Raw genomic sequence first — 15,000 nt, forward strand, 5'->3', positions numbered from 1 at the left:
GGGAGGCGAATGATCAAATTGGAAGTAACGGAGCCCCGTGGATTGGGTGTGTCTTCCTGTTCGTGTGAGTGATGTTTTCGCGTCTTTATTTACTTTTTGTTTTGTTTTGTTTTTGTTTTTTTATTAAGTTGTTTTGAAGGCATTTAGGGTTTTGTGTGTGGGTGGGCGTTTCATATCTTTTGGAAGGCTTGTTGGCTGTGCTTGAGCCGGAGTTGTAAGATTCTTGAAATGCGCAAAATGCTCTCTCTCTCTCTCTCTCTCTCTCTCTCTCTCTCTCTCTCTCTCTCTCTCTCTATATATATATATATATATATATATATATATATATATATATATATATATATATATATATATATATATATATATGCTAACTGAAATGAATCTTCTCTCTCTCCCATTTTTATATGCTGATCTTAAAACTCTCTCTCTCTCTCTCTCTCTCTCTCTCTCTCTCTCTCTCTCTCTCTCTCTCTGTAAAAACCGAAATGAAATCTTCAAGAAGCCTATACAGATAATGCATGTAACTTATCAAATGCAGTGGCAAATATAGACCTAAAAGAACATTGATTAATAATAAAATTAATATTTAAATAAGTAATGATAATGAGCTGCTCCTTAATTAGTACGATAGGATCATTAAGGGCGAAGGATTTGTTGGTTTTTACGGTGGCTGAGCCGTGCTAAAGAAAGGATCCCGGTTGAAGGAAGTTAAAAGAGATACAGAAGAGAGTTTGGGAAGGTAGGGGTTGGAAGGAGGGGAGGTAATGGGGAGGGGGTGGAGGAAGAGGGGAGTATAGGGTGGGGGGAGGTAAGGGGAGGGGGGGGCAACGCCACCGACAAAATAAGCTGCAACTAAGTTAGGCAGCGCTGCGGAATGATTAGTAACATCCGCCGATTGTTTTGCCCGTTTGCAAGTGACGATTGAAGGAGGAGGAGGGTGAGGTGGAAGAGGAGGGGAGGATGAGGAAGAGGAGGAGGAAAAGAAGGGGGAGGATAGGGAGAGGAGGAGGTATTGGTAGGGATATGTAGATGGGGGAGGGTAGGAGGTGCCATCTCTTATTATCCAATATACAGGTCACATTCATTCAATGAAATTTTAACTTCTCGATTCCGTAGCATCTTTTGGGATACGACTCTCGTTTACGTTTTTTGTCGTAAGAGAGGAATGATGATGATAAGAAGTAGAAGAGGAATATTATCCTAACATCGTAACTATTGTTTATTTATTTTTTTTTTTATAAAGGAGTGAAAAATTAATTTAAAAAAGAAGAAAGATATTGTCTCAGTTTGTTTATGGTTGTCCAGGAACGAAACAAAAGAAAAACAATAGAATTATGTATTATTGCAAGTACGATTCGACTTGTGAGATGCCTATTCTTACTGTCTTCGGAATGGGAAGCGGCGTGAAAACAATTGAAGAGGCTTTTGTTTTAATTGAAGGAGCCGGAGATGGCGGGATGCCTTTGATTCACTGATTGTTTTGAGACAATGAGAGGTGGTGTGTGAAATTTGGCAGTTATTTATGATTGGCTGTTGTTTTGAGATTCTTTCTGATGGTGGGGAATTGTCTCGTTAAGTGATTGTTTTGAGATACTTTCTTAGGGAGGGTATAGGAAATTTGACGATTGTCTTTAAGCGAAGGCATAAGAAATTTGACGATTGTCTTTAAGCGATTGTTTTGAGGTACTTTCTTAGAGAAGGTATAGGAAATTTGAAGATTGCCTTTAATTAAGTGATTGTTTTGTGGTAATGTCTTGAAGTTATTGGAAATTTAGTGCTTATCGTTAAAGTGATTGTTTTGAGACACCTAGAAAAGATTGAGGCCCTGAGGAGGTTGTCTTTGAATAAACGAGTGTTTTGAAGTCCATGAAGGTCGAGAAAATTAAGAGATTGTCTTTGACTGTATTAAGAGATTTTCTTTATATTTTATTATCACGGCTTGAATTTGGTCGTATTCATTGGAAATTTGGCTCAAGAATTCGGTGAAATATTTTGCGTAGTTTCGTGCGCTACGTGCAAGAAGTCTTTCGGGGAAGGTGCAGATGTCAATTTGGTAATTTCGTTATTTTACTTTATTTCCTTGCATTTTTATATTATTTTTAAATGTTATTTGTATATTAAATGACATTTTAGTGATGTAGTTATCTGCTGCTATTATTTTTCATATTATAGTTTGCTAAATAAGAGTCAAGCAGTCTTTTTCTCTTGCATAATTTCACATGCAACTTTTTTTTAGCCTTTTTCTCTCTATAAACTTCGCTTTTCAGCCTTTTCCACTCAGCAAATTTCACATTGCAGTCTTTTTCTGCAATCTGCACATTGCAGCCTTGTCTTCAGCAGACTTCACATTGCCGCCCCCTTTGCAGTAGCGGTTCCACATTGCAGTTCTTTTCGCTAACAGTGTTCACATTGCATCCTTTTTCACCAGCAAACTCCACATTGCAACCCTCATTGCAGAACAAATTCCACATTGCAGCTCTTAGCTAACAGTGTTCACATTGCAGCCTTATTCACTTAGCAAACGTCACATTGCAGCTGTTTCCACTAAGCAGACCACATTGCAGCCCTCTTTGCAGAAAAATTCCACATTGCAGCGCCTTTTGCAGAACAAATTCCACATTGCAGCCTTTTTACAGAAAAAATTCCACATTGCAACCCTTTTTGCAGAACAAATTCCACATTGCAACCACTTTTGACAGCACAAATTGTACATCACATCCCTTTTTGCAGACGAATTCCACATTGCAACCCTTCTTGCAGAACGAATTCCACATTGCAGCCCTTTTTGCAGAACGAATTCCACATTGCAGCCCTCAGAACGAATCTTTGCAGAACACTCTGAAACATCACATTGCAACCTTTTGCAGAACGAATTCCAGAGTGCAGCCCTCTTTGCAGAACGAATTCCACACTGCCTCCTTTTCCACTCTGAAAACATCACGTTGCAACCCTTTTTACAATACGAATTCCACATTGCAGCCCTCTTTGTAGAACGAATTCCACACTGCATCCTTTTTCACTCTGCAAGCCTTTTTGCAGAACGAATTACAAATTGCAACCATTTTGCGGAACGAATTCCACACTGCATCATTTTTCACTCTGAACCCTTTTTGCAGGATTTTTGCAGAACGAATTCCACACTGCATCCTTTTTCACTCTGCAAGCCTTTTTGCAGAACGAATTACAAATTGCAAACATTTTGCAGAACGAATTCCACACTGCATAATTTTTCACTCTGCAACCCTTTTTGCAGAACGAATTCCAAATCGCAATCCTTTTTGCAGATCGAATTCCACACTTCATCCTTTTTCACTCTGTAAACCTTTTTGCAGAACGAATTCCAAATTGCAACCCTTTTGGCGGAACGAATTCCGCACTGCATCCTTTTTCACTCTGCAACCCTTTTTGCAGAACGAATTCAACATTGCAGCCCTCTTTGCCGAACGAATTCCAGACTGCCACCTTCTTCACTCTGCAAACATCACATTGCAACCCTTTTTGCAGGACGAATCCCACATATTCCTCCCTTCCCACCCGAACGTTGGATCTCACGCTCGCAAGGGCAAAGGCGTAGCCTGGCAATGGCGGGGCTTTAAATTCATGGTGGAAATGACGTGGAAGAAGAAAAGTCATTTTGTTTTATGACTCAGCGAGAGCGGGATGGATTAATTTGATTTTAATTATCGAGGGGACGAGGAAGAGGGGGAGAAAGCTTTCTCTCGATGACTGTTATTGGGACACTTCATTGTCTGGGCAATTTTATTGATTGGGTGGGGAGTTGTAGTGATGCATTTATTCGAAGCCATTTTGGGTGGAATTTGTGTTGTTGCTCTTTTGGGCTAAAGGGGTACATGATGGGTAAGGATTGGGTTTGTAATGTGAGGTGGTTGTGTTAGTTTTGATATGAGTAATGTGCCTCTCTCTCTCTCTCTCTCTCTCTCTCTCTCTCTCTCTCTCTCTCTCTCTCTCTCTATATATATATATATATGTATATATATATATATATATATATATATATATATATATATATATATATATATATATATATATATATATATATATATATGTATGTATGTATGTGTGTGTTTATGTATGTAAGTAAAGGACAAGAAGTCGAAAGGCCTTGCAGTACTCCATTACTTCCCTTTCTTTTGTGGATTTGGTCTTTATTTATGTATTCATTGCGTTCCATGTTTTCATGATTCAGTTATACATTATATATATATATATATATATATATATATATATATATATATATATATATATATATATATATATAATGTCCATATAAAGTACTTTCTTTTCTTTCTTTTTATATATACATATATATATTTATATATATATATATATATGTATATGTATATATATATATATATATATATATATATATATATATATATATATATATATATATATATATATATATATATGAAGTACATTCTGTCAACAAAATACAAGTGAGATTTGTTCCTTTCTTGCAGTTTCGTTTACTAAGACGCAAAATTGAAATATTTGAAAATTTAGAATAGAATAATTAAATGCTGACATATTTTATGGCGACACTGCTGGTCTTGGTGAAAGATAACATGCTTTTATAATAATTTCAAGATACATAAACTTATGTGTCTTGAAATTATTATAAAAGCATGTTATCAGTATAATAATCTCATTTTCGTTGCTTTGTTTTTTCACAAAGATGCGTTCTGTTTGGCGTTTGCATATTTTTTTTTATTCCATAAGAATTTGTGCTCAGATTGAATACTGATAATCACACTAGTGATGATGATTGAATAATGATAACTATAATAGTAATGGTGATTACAATGTTCACCGAACGTGGGTAAAATTCCTCCCTTTAACAGTGAATTATTTCACACACTCAGAACTCATTCTTCTACTCTGTTATGTTGGTTTCAGTGTGATTATCGATTTAATCAGGCAGTATGAACGCACGGAGTGTCACGCATGCGCTCATGCGCGTATTAAGTCAAGTATTTCATTTATTGTAATGCAATTCTTAAACAGCGCGGATGGTTTCGTACTGATTTTCCCAAGGCAGCGACCGAAGAATATTTTTTTTAGCGAAGTTAAGAAATTTGAATGGTGCGAACCGGAAGTGGTGTAATTCGCTTTCGCTGTTGAAATTTAGGATTTGCATTGACAGAGCATTTTTTTATCTATCTGTTTGTCTGTCTGTGCATACACTGTTGGTATTTTAAATAATTGTTGCTGCGGTTTTCAATTCATTGATTCGCTTTTGATGGGAGGAAATTGACTGTGACGGTTTTATATATATATATATATATATATATATATATATATATATATATATATATATATATATATATATATATATATATATATATATATATATATATATATATTCTAATAACCACAATGCCCTCTTAACTTTCGAGAAGTTAAGAGGGCATTGTAGCTATTAGAATTACATATGTGTCTGGTAAAAGTGACCAGTAGATTCTACATTATATATATATATATATATATATATATATATATATATATATATATATATATATATATATATATATATATATATATATATATATACATATATATATATAATTATATTTATATTTATATTTATTTATATATATCCGGGGATTGATGAACCAACGGTCCTTATAGAAGTGAATTGTGTGCGTTGAATATGAATGACAAAAAAAGGCTAAAGCTGTCATGACTGGAGAATATTTGAAAGGGCAGAAATGTGGGGCTAAGTAGGAGAAAAGTCAAAAAGGTTAATGGCATGTAAACGGAGGGATCATAGAGTTTTGAGACGGTGCAGTCATGTGGAAAGAACGGAGGACAACCGGTTTATGAAAAGAGTGAATGATTCCGGAGTGTCAACTCAGGATGGACGAGGAAAGGAAGACATGGAGAGTGCTGGAAAGATGAAGGAAAAGAGACATAGGGAAGGAAGGACCTCGAGAAGGGAGAAGCACTTTGTATGTGTAGTGGGGGTTCGACGCACTGTTGATGAGTCTTCTGTGAGGATTATGAGGATCATCCACGATTCGGCAGTTAGAAAACAAATAGAACTGTGACCTTTGTGCTGTCTTTTCCATAGGAGCCACCCCCAGTTAGGGAGAAGAGTATATTGAAGCATCTACATAAATTCAGATTGAAATTGAGTTATTATTATTATTATTATTATTATTATTATTATTATTATTATTATTATTATTATTATTATTATTATACAGAAGATCAAATCTATTCACACGGAACAAGCCCACAGGGGCCACTGACCTGAAATTCAAGCTTCCAAAGATTATGGTGTTCATTTGAAAGAAGTAAATGAAGGTAATAGGAAATACAGAAAGAAGAGATCACTTATTGTAAAAGAAAAAGTAAAATAACAGATTATTAGATAAAGAGATGTAAATGTAAATAAATTATTAAAACACAAGGGGAACTGAAACATAAACCCAGGCAATTTTCGTGGCGCGTAAATTCATTTGTCCTGTCATGATGGGGGATGTCCGTATATCATTACCTCGGCCTTAATAATCGATTTTGTGGTCGGACGAGCGGCGTAATTGGAGAGCCGGGTTTTAGTTATTCGTCGCTTAAGCTAATTATATATTTCTCTCTCTCTCTCTCTCTCTCTCTCTCTCTCTCTCTCTCTCTCTCTTCTCTTTGCGGATGAAAGTGGATTTTTATCACGTTAGCAGAAGCACAATTTGGAAATTTGTAAGTCTTCATGATTAAATTGGTATTTTTCTTGATAGCTATATAAATTATATACAGTATATATATATATATATATATATATATATATATATATATATATATATATATATATATATATATATATATATATATATATATATATATATATATATATATAGAGATATATATATAGAGATATATAGAGAGAGAGAGAGAGAGAGAGAGAGAGAGAGAGAGAGAGAGAGAGAGAAGTAGTGACGTAATTAATATGTTCGTTTGAGTTTTGCGTAAAATACTCAGTTATTTCCATAACATTCGGTTAGATGTGAGGAATTGATTGAGAAGATTTATTTTAAATACTTGCGTCTTAACTAATTTGACTTTTTCTTGAAATAAAAAAAAAAGTGACATACAGGGAAATGGAAGAACACTTAGAAATGAGCTTAATTGTTTCTAGATTTTTGCAGAGATGAGATTAAGTGTTTCTTGGTTTTTGCAGAAATGAGATGAATTGTTTCTAGATTTTTGTGGAAATGAGATTAATTGTTTCTTGAATTTTGCAGAAATGAGATTGTTTCTTGAATTTTGCAGAAGTGAGGTTAATTGTTTCTTGATTTTTGCTCGTGTACTTCGCCGAGACATTCCATTAACTAAACTGGTCGGCGATGACTCCGTCCATCCTTTGAAAACACGAACGTAGAATATAAAGCGTAAGAAATTGGCTTTCGAATTCAAATCGAAATAGGAGTGGCCGGGTTGGTAAGGTGAACGTAAGCAAAGCACGTAGGGACTAAGCGTCTACGATATTTCAACGGTAACAAATTGTCAGCTGAATTCATTCATTTAAAATTGATGTAAGATGTCCTCAATCGGAAGTCATCGAGATGAGTTTCTTATTGTTTTATCTTTTAAGTTATTTTTTAGAAAAGACGAAAAAAGAGTATTGTGAGTCTTATTGTTTTATTTTCTAATTTATTCTTGGGAAATACGAAAAAAAGATTATTGTTTCTTATTGTTTTATCGCTTATTTTATTCTTGGAAAAGACGAAAAAAGTTATTTTTTTGTGAGAAGAGTCGAAGATCTGTGAGGTTTACTGATCACCAGACTCGCTTCAGGTCTTGCAAAACAAGGGTTGCAGAGATACTTGAATGCTTGGTTTGAAAAGATAAAGTTATCGGATTATGATATCAAGGTTATGGAGAGTTTATAAGTATGTTATGAAATGGAGATCAATATGAGGAAGTGAGTGAAATGAAATTTTCATGAAGAATGAATGGAAGTTTATGTGATATGAAAGTTTGAAAAGAAACGGAAATTATTAGTGTATGATGTGAAAAGAAAGAATTAAAGAATACGTATATCCAATGAAGTGAGATCATCTTACGAAGAAGCAATGGTTATGGATGTTGTTGATCAGACGGTCAGGATACGTGCCTTTGCTTTAAATTCAGGCCGGATCCCAAATCTGCACCTTCAGAAGCTACCAAGGCCCAAATCTCTAGCTATCCCGATTTTTTAAACGCTGGAAGAGGCGACTCCACCTAAAGGGGCACTGGGTATCCAATAGCAACTACCATGGTGTCTGTGATCACTGTGGTGGTCTTTGGTTTGGAAGCGGGACAATAACAACCATTCGATCTTGCTGAGGTCATTCATTTGCCTACACACCTTGAGCGGTAATGCTAGGTGGAGCCGTGCATTCATTCATGTATTCAAATTCAGATATCCCTTTCGTCAATTTTTGCTGTGTAACACCACTAACTGTTCCTTCTTAGTGCAACCGTGAGGCTTTCTCCCAGTTCCACCTTTAGATCAGTTTAGGCTACTTCATTTCCATTATTTTCTGGATCTCCTTATCTTGCTGTCCAACCACTCCAACTACCTCTTTTGACTGTCTTAAGGCGCTGAATGGCCGAAAGTGCCCCAGTGCTTGGCCTGACAGCCTAAATTTCACATAACAAACAAATTCAGGTATCGGTTACTGCGATAATATTTCAGAAACTGAAGACATACTGGAAGAGCTTCCAAACATATATATACTAAGTTTCAAGTGATGATTGTTTTGGTGTTTGGTTCTCTCTGGGCTTAAGACCTTGACCTTAACTTTGACCTTGTGGAGATAGTGTATGGGATGTTGAAAACACCGAAGAAATCGATTTGTGATAGTCAAGTGTTATAGATTAAAAGACTTATTTTATTTACAAGAGAAAGTCACAGACAGAAAGATTAACACCCGGAAATATCCTGAACTGATTTTAACGAGCCTCGCTCGCCAAACAAAGCCTTTTTAAACGCCTGGTACAATAAAATTTCACCTCATACGGAAGACTGCAAATGAGGTATACGTAATGACACCTTCTAATTAGATTTGAAACACCTTCCTCCTCCTCCTCCTCCTCCTCCTCCTCCTCCTCCTCCTCCTCCTCCTCCTCCTCCTCCTCCTCCTCCTCTTCTTCTTCTTCTTCTTCTTCTTCCTCCTCGCGTTGATAATGATGATAATGACGATGACAACCTTAATTCGAACGGGTGACGTGATCCTTATTCTGTTTCGCTCTGTTTCACAAGGATGACGTCGGCGGCAGCGAAGGTCTCATTAGCGCTGCAGGAGTCGTTTTACCGGTGTTGCTGCCTTTAGTGTGTGATTGGTGGTTGCGCTGTCTGACGGTGGTGGATGGTGCCGCCGCCTCCGCCTCTTCAAGCCCTTGGAGATTTAGGAGGTTTAGGATTAAGAGCAAGGTTTGTGGAAGAAACGTTGGTTTGATTATCTTTTTTTTTTTTATGTTGTGAGCCAGGGCCTTTTTCAAGTAAGGTGAGGTCTTTATCAGACAAGTGACCCAGGGCCTTTTTCAAGCAAGTGAGCTAGGGCCTTTTTCAGGCGAGTGAGCTAGGGCCTTTTTCAAGAAAGTGAGCTAGGGCCATTTTTCAAGAAAGTGAGCTAGGGCCTTTTTCAAGACACAGGGCCTGAAGCCATTTTTCAAGGGTGAGGTGCAGTCTTTCAGGTCAGTGAGAAAGTGAGATATAGCATTTTTCAAGATAGTGAGCTAGGGCCTTTTTCAAGCAAGTGAGCCAGAGCCTTTTTCAAGCAGTTGAGTTATGGCCTTTTTCAAGCAAGTGAGGTACAGCATTTTTCAAGAAAGTGAGCTGTGGCCTTTTCCAAGCAAGTGAGGTATAGGATTTTTCAAGCAAGTGAGCTATGGCCTTTTCAAGTAGGTGAGGTGCTCAGTCTGGGAACTAGGACATTTTTCAAGCAAGTAAGCTATGGCCTTTTACGACCAAGTGAGCTTTGGCCTTTTTCAAGTAGTTGAGCTGTGGCCATTTTCAAGAAATGAGCTATGGCCTTTTTCAAGCAAGTGAGCTAGGGCCTTTTTCAAGCAAGTGGGCTAGGGCCATTTTTCAAGAAAGTGAGCTAGGGCCTTTTTCAAGCAAGTGAGCAAGGGCCTTTTTCAAGTAAGTGAGCTAGGACCATTTTTCAAGAAAGTGAGCTACTTTTTCAAGAAAGTGAGCTAGGACCATTTTTCAAGAAAGTGAGCTAGGGCCTTTTTCAAGCAAGTGAGCTAGGGCCATTTTTCAAGCAAATGAGCTATTTTCAAGAAAGTGAGCTAAGTGAGCTAGGGCCATTTTTCAAAATGAGCATTTTGCAAGGAGCTAATATTTCAAACCATTTTTTCCATAGCAGAGACCCATGGACTGGGTAGCCTAGTGCCATTTTTAAACCCAAACTCGGAGATGGCAAGACACCCAGTAGACCTCCGGGCAATTTCCCTTAAAACAGAATGTCCGGGACTCAGTGAAACAGATCTCAGAGATCCTGAAGGTTCCGCAAAGGATGCTTTATTGTTTGGGAGGATCTGTACCTTAGACTTTTTTTTTTTTTTTGCATTATAATAATTAGAGCAGCTAAAGTAAGACTCACTATCCCGATGTTTTATTGCAAAGTATATATTGTAACATTTATTATTTTTCATCATATTAGAGATTGCAACATAATTGCCATCGTCGACGAAAAATAATTAATTGTCTTTTGCTGTGTGACCCGTTGCACCTCACACCAGACTCCTAAGGTGTGTTAAGAGTTATTGCAAGTTCAGAATTTTTGTTAGAAAATGTTGGCAGAAGTCAGTCTTACGGAAGTCTTCATACGAATCTACAAGAGGAGCAGACGCTGAGCTATTGACATTCCTTGTGGCTTCGTTTAAAGAATTATTTCAAAGGGAAAAAATCCTCACCATCTTCCTTTTTTGAGGGGTGCGGAGGACAGTCACTCTTCAAGGTCACTTAGGATCGCCGAGATGTAGTGACGCTTGGACACATTTCGGCAACCCTTGATAGCGTCTTTGGCAACCCTTGAAAATGTCATGGGATGTGATATGATTATCATCTACCCTTCATAACAACTTCAGAAACCCTTAAGGACGTCCAAAGAAACCATTAATAACCTTAAATAATTTAGAGAACTGTTAAACTCTTACACCCTTTAAGTTAATAATATATAGAAACCCCTATCATAATCAGCAATTGTTAGTAATGTCTTAAACAACCCATCATTACCATCATCAGCAAGCCTTCATGTCCTCTTCTGCAGCACTTCATAATGTCTTAAGCAACTCACGATGACATTTTTAGAAACCCTCGCTGGTGATATCCAGCAACCCTTCGGCAACATTTTCATATTGTAATAGCTTCTTCAGAACCCCTTGATGGCGTTAGCCTATGTTGCCCTTCGAGCAGTCGACGCTGGAATCCATATTTCATTCCTTCCTTGAATAGCCCATGTCTGGAAATAGTCCCTTCCATGTTTAAGTTTCACAAGACTTTCTGGAAATCGAGGCAGTTCAGAGTGAGGTAACAAATAGCGATGGAAAAAAATATGGTTTAGAATCTAGATAATAGCTGGATGCTTGGCAAGTTTTTTTTTTTTATTTTCGTTTAATTTTTAAGACATGGGACAGTGACCCAAGTCCTAACATCAAGCATAAGCTAAATAAAAGAAATAAAAGGAGCTGCAGATAGCGTTTTGATTTTTGCAACGAATGGTAAGTTATTTTTTACGATAAAATAAAAAATTTCTCACCGCGTTCGCTTTTAGCAATAAAAGTTTCGAAATATCAAGGGACTTACCTTGAAATATGCTCTAAAATGATACAGCCTTCAACAGTAGCAACGGCGTATATAACCAAATTGCCTTTCAGTAAAAGGAAAACTAGAAATCCAAACCTATTTTGGAAATCTGCCATGTTCCTTTCATAGTAATTGTTTTGAATACAAAGTTTATGACCTCAAGGTACTGAGAAATGTTTTGAAAACTGGGAGAAACATGTGACGACATTCGGATGAAATTTAGTGCAGTATGTTTACAAATACAGCGCGAACTAGCCACGAGACCACGGCAGTTATTCCGTTAAAAAAAATATTGCGAAATTGCACCAGAGATCGAATCACGGCGGATATCACAATATCTCCATTTCTTTCTTAATTTGGATCTAGGCTTAGTAGTGGCAAGCGCTTTCGAAATGTAATGACATAGAGAAATTAAGAGGGCATTGTGGTTAATAAGAATTACATACGCGGTAAGGTATATATACACTGACGCTTTTTATTATTATTATTATTATTATTATTATTATTATTATTATTATTATTATTATTATTATTATTCAGAAGATTAATCCTATTCATATGAAACAAGCCCATAGGGGCCATTGACTTGAAATTCAAGCTTCCAAAGAATATGGGGTCCATTAGAAGGAAATAACAGAAGGTAAATGAAAATACACGAAGGAAGAGATCACTTTTTAAAAAAGGAAAAATGAATTAGCAAATTAATAAATACATAAATAGATAAAAATGTGCCGAGAAGTTACCAAGAACAGTTGACATGATAACGTCGAGTGGCCAACTGCTAAGTTTTAAAAGTTTTTGACTAGATTACCAAGCAAGGCAATAGCAGTAATTACTCATTATATTTATTCTAAAAAAATATATCCATAATTTGCAATAATTATATGATTAATATTTCATTTTCGGTAGCGCTCACTTCATTACCATACGCCGATAAAAATGACGAGATGGCGTCCTTCCGTTAATGAAGAAGAAGTAAAAAGAAATTTATAGATTATTAGGGCATCTTATGGCCGCATTCCTTCGCCCTAACGCCCTATTGTTGCGTTAAACGAGGACGCCTTATCCCTCCCTTTCCCCCTCTACGTATATCCCCCTCCCCCCTGCCACTTAGAAGAGGACCTTTAAAAGCTGTAAGGCCTCCATAGTTAAGATAGAGACGTTGCAGTTAAAAAGCCTCGTTGTTGGTCTTGGCTGATAAGGGGTGAATTGGCTCACACAAGTGGCTTTAGAGAGAGAGAGAGAGAGAGAGAGAGAGAGAGAGAGAGAGAGAGAGAGAGAGAGAGTGAGAGAGAGAGAGGGTGGAATATGATGTAGGTGAGCGTGGAGAAAAGATACCTTTTAGAAGTATGGCGATTTAAGATATGTTGAAAAGACAGAATAAAACGTAAGATAAGGAGAGAGAGAATATGGTATAGGTAAGAGCGAAGGAAGGGTTACATAAAGTGTGGCAATATAATACAATATTGTAAATGAAAAAGAGTTAATAAAGCATGGAGAGAGAGAGAGACAGGGGGATGGGAATATGATGTAGGTGAGCTTGGGGGAAAGATTCCTGTTAGAAGTTTGGCGATATAAAAGAATGTGTTAAAAAGATCGAATAAAAGCACACGTGAGAGAGAGAGAGAGAGAGAGAGAGAGAGAGCATATGATGCAGGTGAGAGCGAAGGAAGGGTTACATAATGAAGTGTGGCAATGTGATACAATGTGGTAAGTGGAAAACAGTTAATAAAAGCTTGCAGAGAGAGAGAGAGAGAGAGAGAGAGAGAGAGAGAGAGAGAGAGAGACTTTGCCAAGAATAAATATTGAAGATGAATTTTAGAATTTTGATAAATAAATTGAGGTTATGAATATAGTTGTTAACAAAGTTTAAGGATAGCATCTTTCTGCGTTTTTCTGAACTCTATGGCCGTATCTCTGCCTTTTCATTTGATGTGGTCTGGTCGTATGGAGAGAACGAAGACATCATTCGGAATGTTTTTGTATGAAGGAACGGATGCTGGATAGATTGAGTGTTGAAATCTGAGATACGATATATATATGTATGTATATACGTATACAGTATATATATATATATATGTGTGTGTGTGTGTGTGTATGTATGTATGTATATTATATAGATGTGTATGCATATATATATATATATATATATATATATATATATATATATATATATATATATATATATTCCTAATTTGAGATGATCTAGTCGTGTGGAGAGAATGGAAAACAACAAGTAGATAAAACTGAATAGCTCTGCGTATCCAATATGACAGGAGACTTCCAATACATCCTTTGCGAAGTTGAAAGATTCCAGACCAGGGGCAGCGGATGACGTTACGTGAGCGTTATATTTATGTCTTTTTTATTTCGAGTCGTCTGCTACCACCACCACCCCTTACCCCCACCCCCACCCCCAAACGTCTCTCCATCATCTGGTCTACCTGTCTGTTTAGGGGCGTCTGTGAATCGTCAGGTTGGAAATGCAGCTCTGGGATTTCTTCGGCTCCGTCGAGTAACGACGACGTGTGTCTGTGTCTGTGTGTGTTTGTTCGTGTGTCTGTCTTGTTTGTGTTAGTGTTTTAGAGGGGTTAAGGCTTGTTTGGGTGTTATGTAAGTTTACGTGTGTGTTTGTACATGACTGTTACATGTTATGTTTGTTTGATGATTTTTAAAAGATCGAGGGCAGACTGGGTCCGTACGTTTTTTTTTTTTTTTTTTTTTTTTTTTTTTTGAGAATGTTCCCATGTAAAAGTTCTTCCCGTACAAATTATTTACTGTTAATATTATCTTATGAATTGATTAACGTTTTATTAAGATCATAATTTCTATGTATTGGTTGAGGGTGCTTTTTTGTACTTATTTACTTTCCTCTACGTCTTAATTCAAACATGCTTGTTTTATGAGAGGCAATACTTATTGTAGCTTTGACGAATATGATTGTTGTCCGCATTTGTTTGTCTATTTTTACTTTTGTGACATTTCTTAGCATATTTTTAGGTATTCTTTTCCTATTTACATTCATAACTTCAAACAGACACACTGATACAACTCACACTATATTATATTATATTATCACAAAACGGCATGTTTGTTTATACGTCATTGTTAATGGACTGCGATGGTTTCCATTGTAGAAACCACGAAATTCGCTGTATTTTGGAGTGTGGATTGACCACAGGTCC

The 15,000-nt window shown here is 36.7% G+C and overlaps 1 protein-coding gene across 31 annotated transcripts in view; it reads left to right on the forward strand.

The window, feature by feature from the left end:
• Positions 1 to 15,000, forward strand: part of Ack-like (activated Cdc42 kinase-like) — a 290,732-nt gene that overhangs the window by 82,836 nt on the left and 192,896 nt on the right. For 2 of the 31 annotated variants that reach the window (XM_067125722.1, XM_067125743.1), the window contains exon 1: positions 9,343 to 9,433. The exons of 25 other annotated variants lie outside the window; for them this stretch is intronic. The gene's annotated coding sequence lies outside the window, so the exon portion shown is untranslated. Of the gene's footprint in view, positions 1 to 9,262; positions 9,434 to 15,000 lie in introns of those variants that run through there. 4 more of the 31 variants (XM_067125733.1, XM_067125740.1, XM_067125726.1 and 1 more) reach the window with 4 other exon arrangements.

The sequence above is a fragment of the Macrobrachium rosenbergii genome, chromosome 23 (assembly GCF_040412425.1).
Source record: "Macrobrachium rosenbergii isolate ZJJX-2024 chromosome 23, ASM4041242v1, whole genome shotgun sequence".
NCBI classification, from domain to species: Eukaryota; Metazoa; Arthropoda; class Malacostraca; order Decapoda; family Palaemonidae; genus Macrobrachium; species Macrobrachium rosenbergii.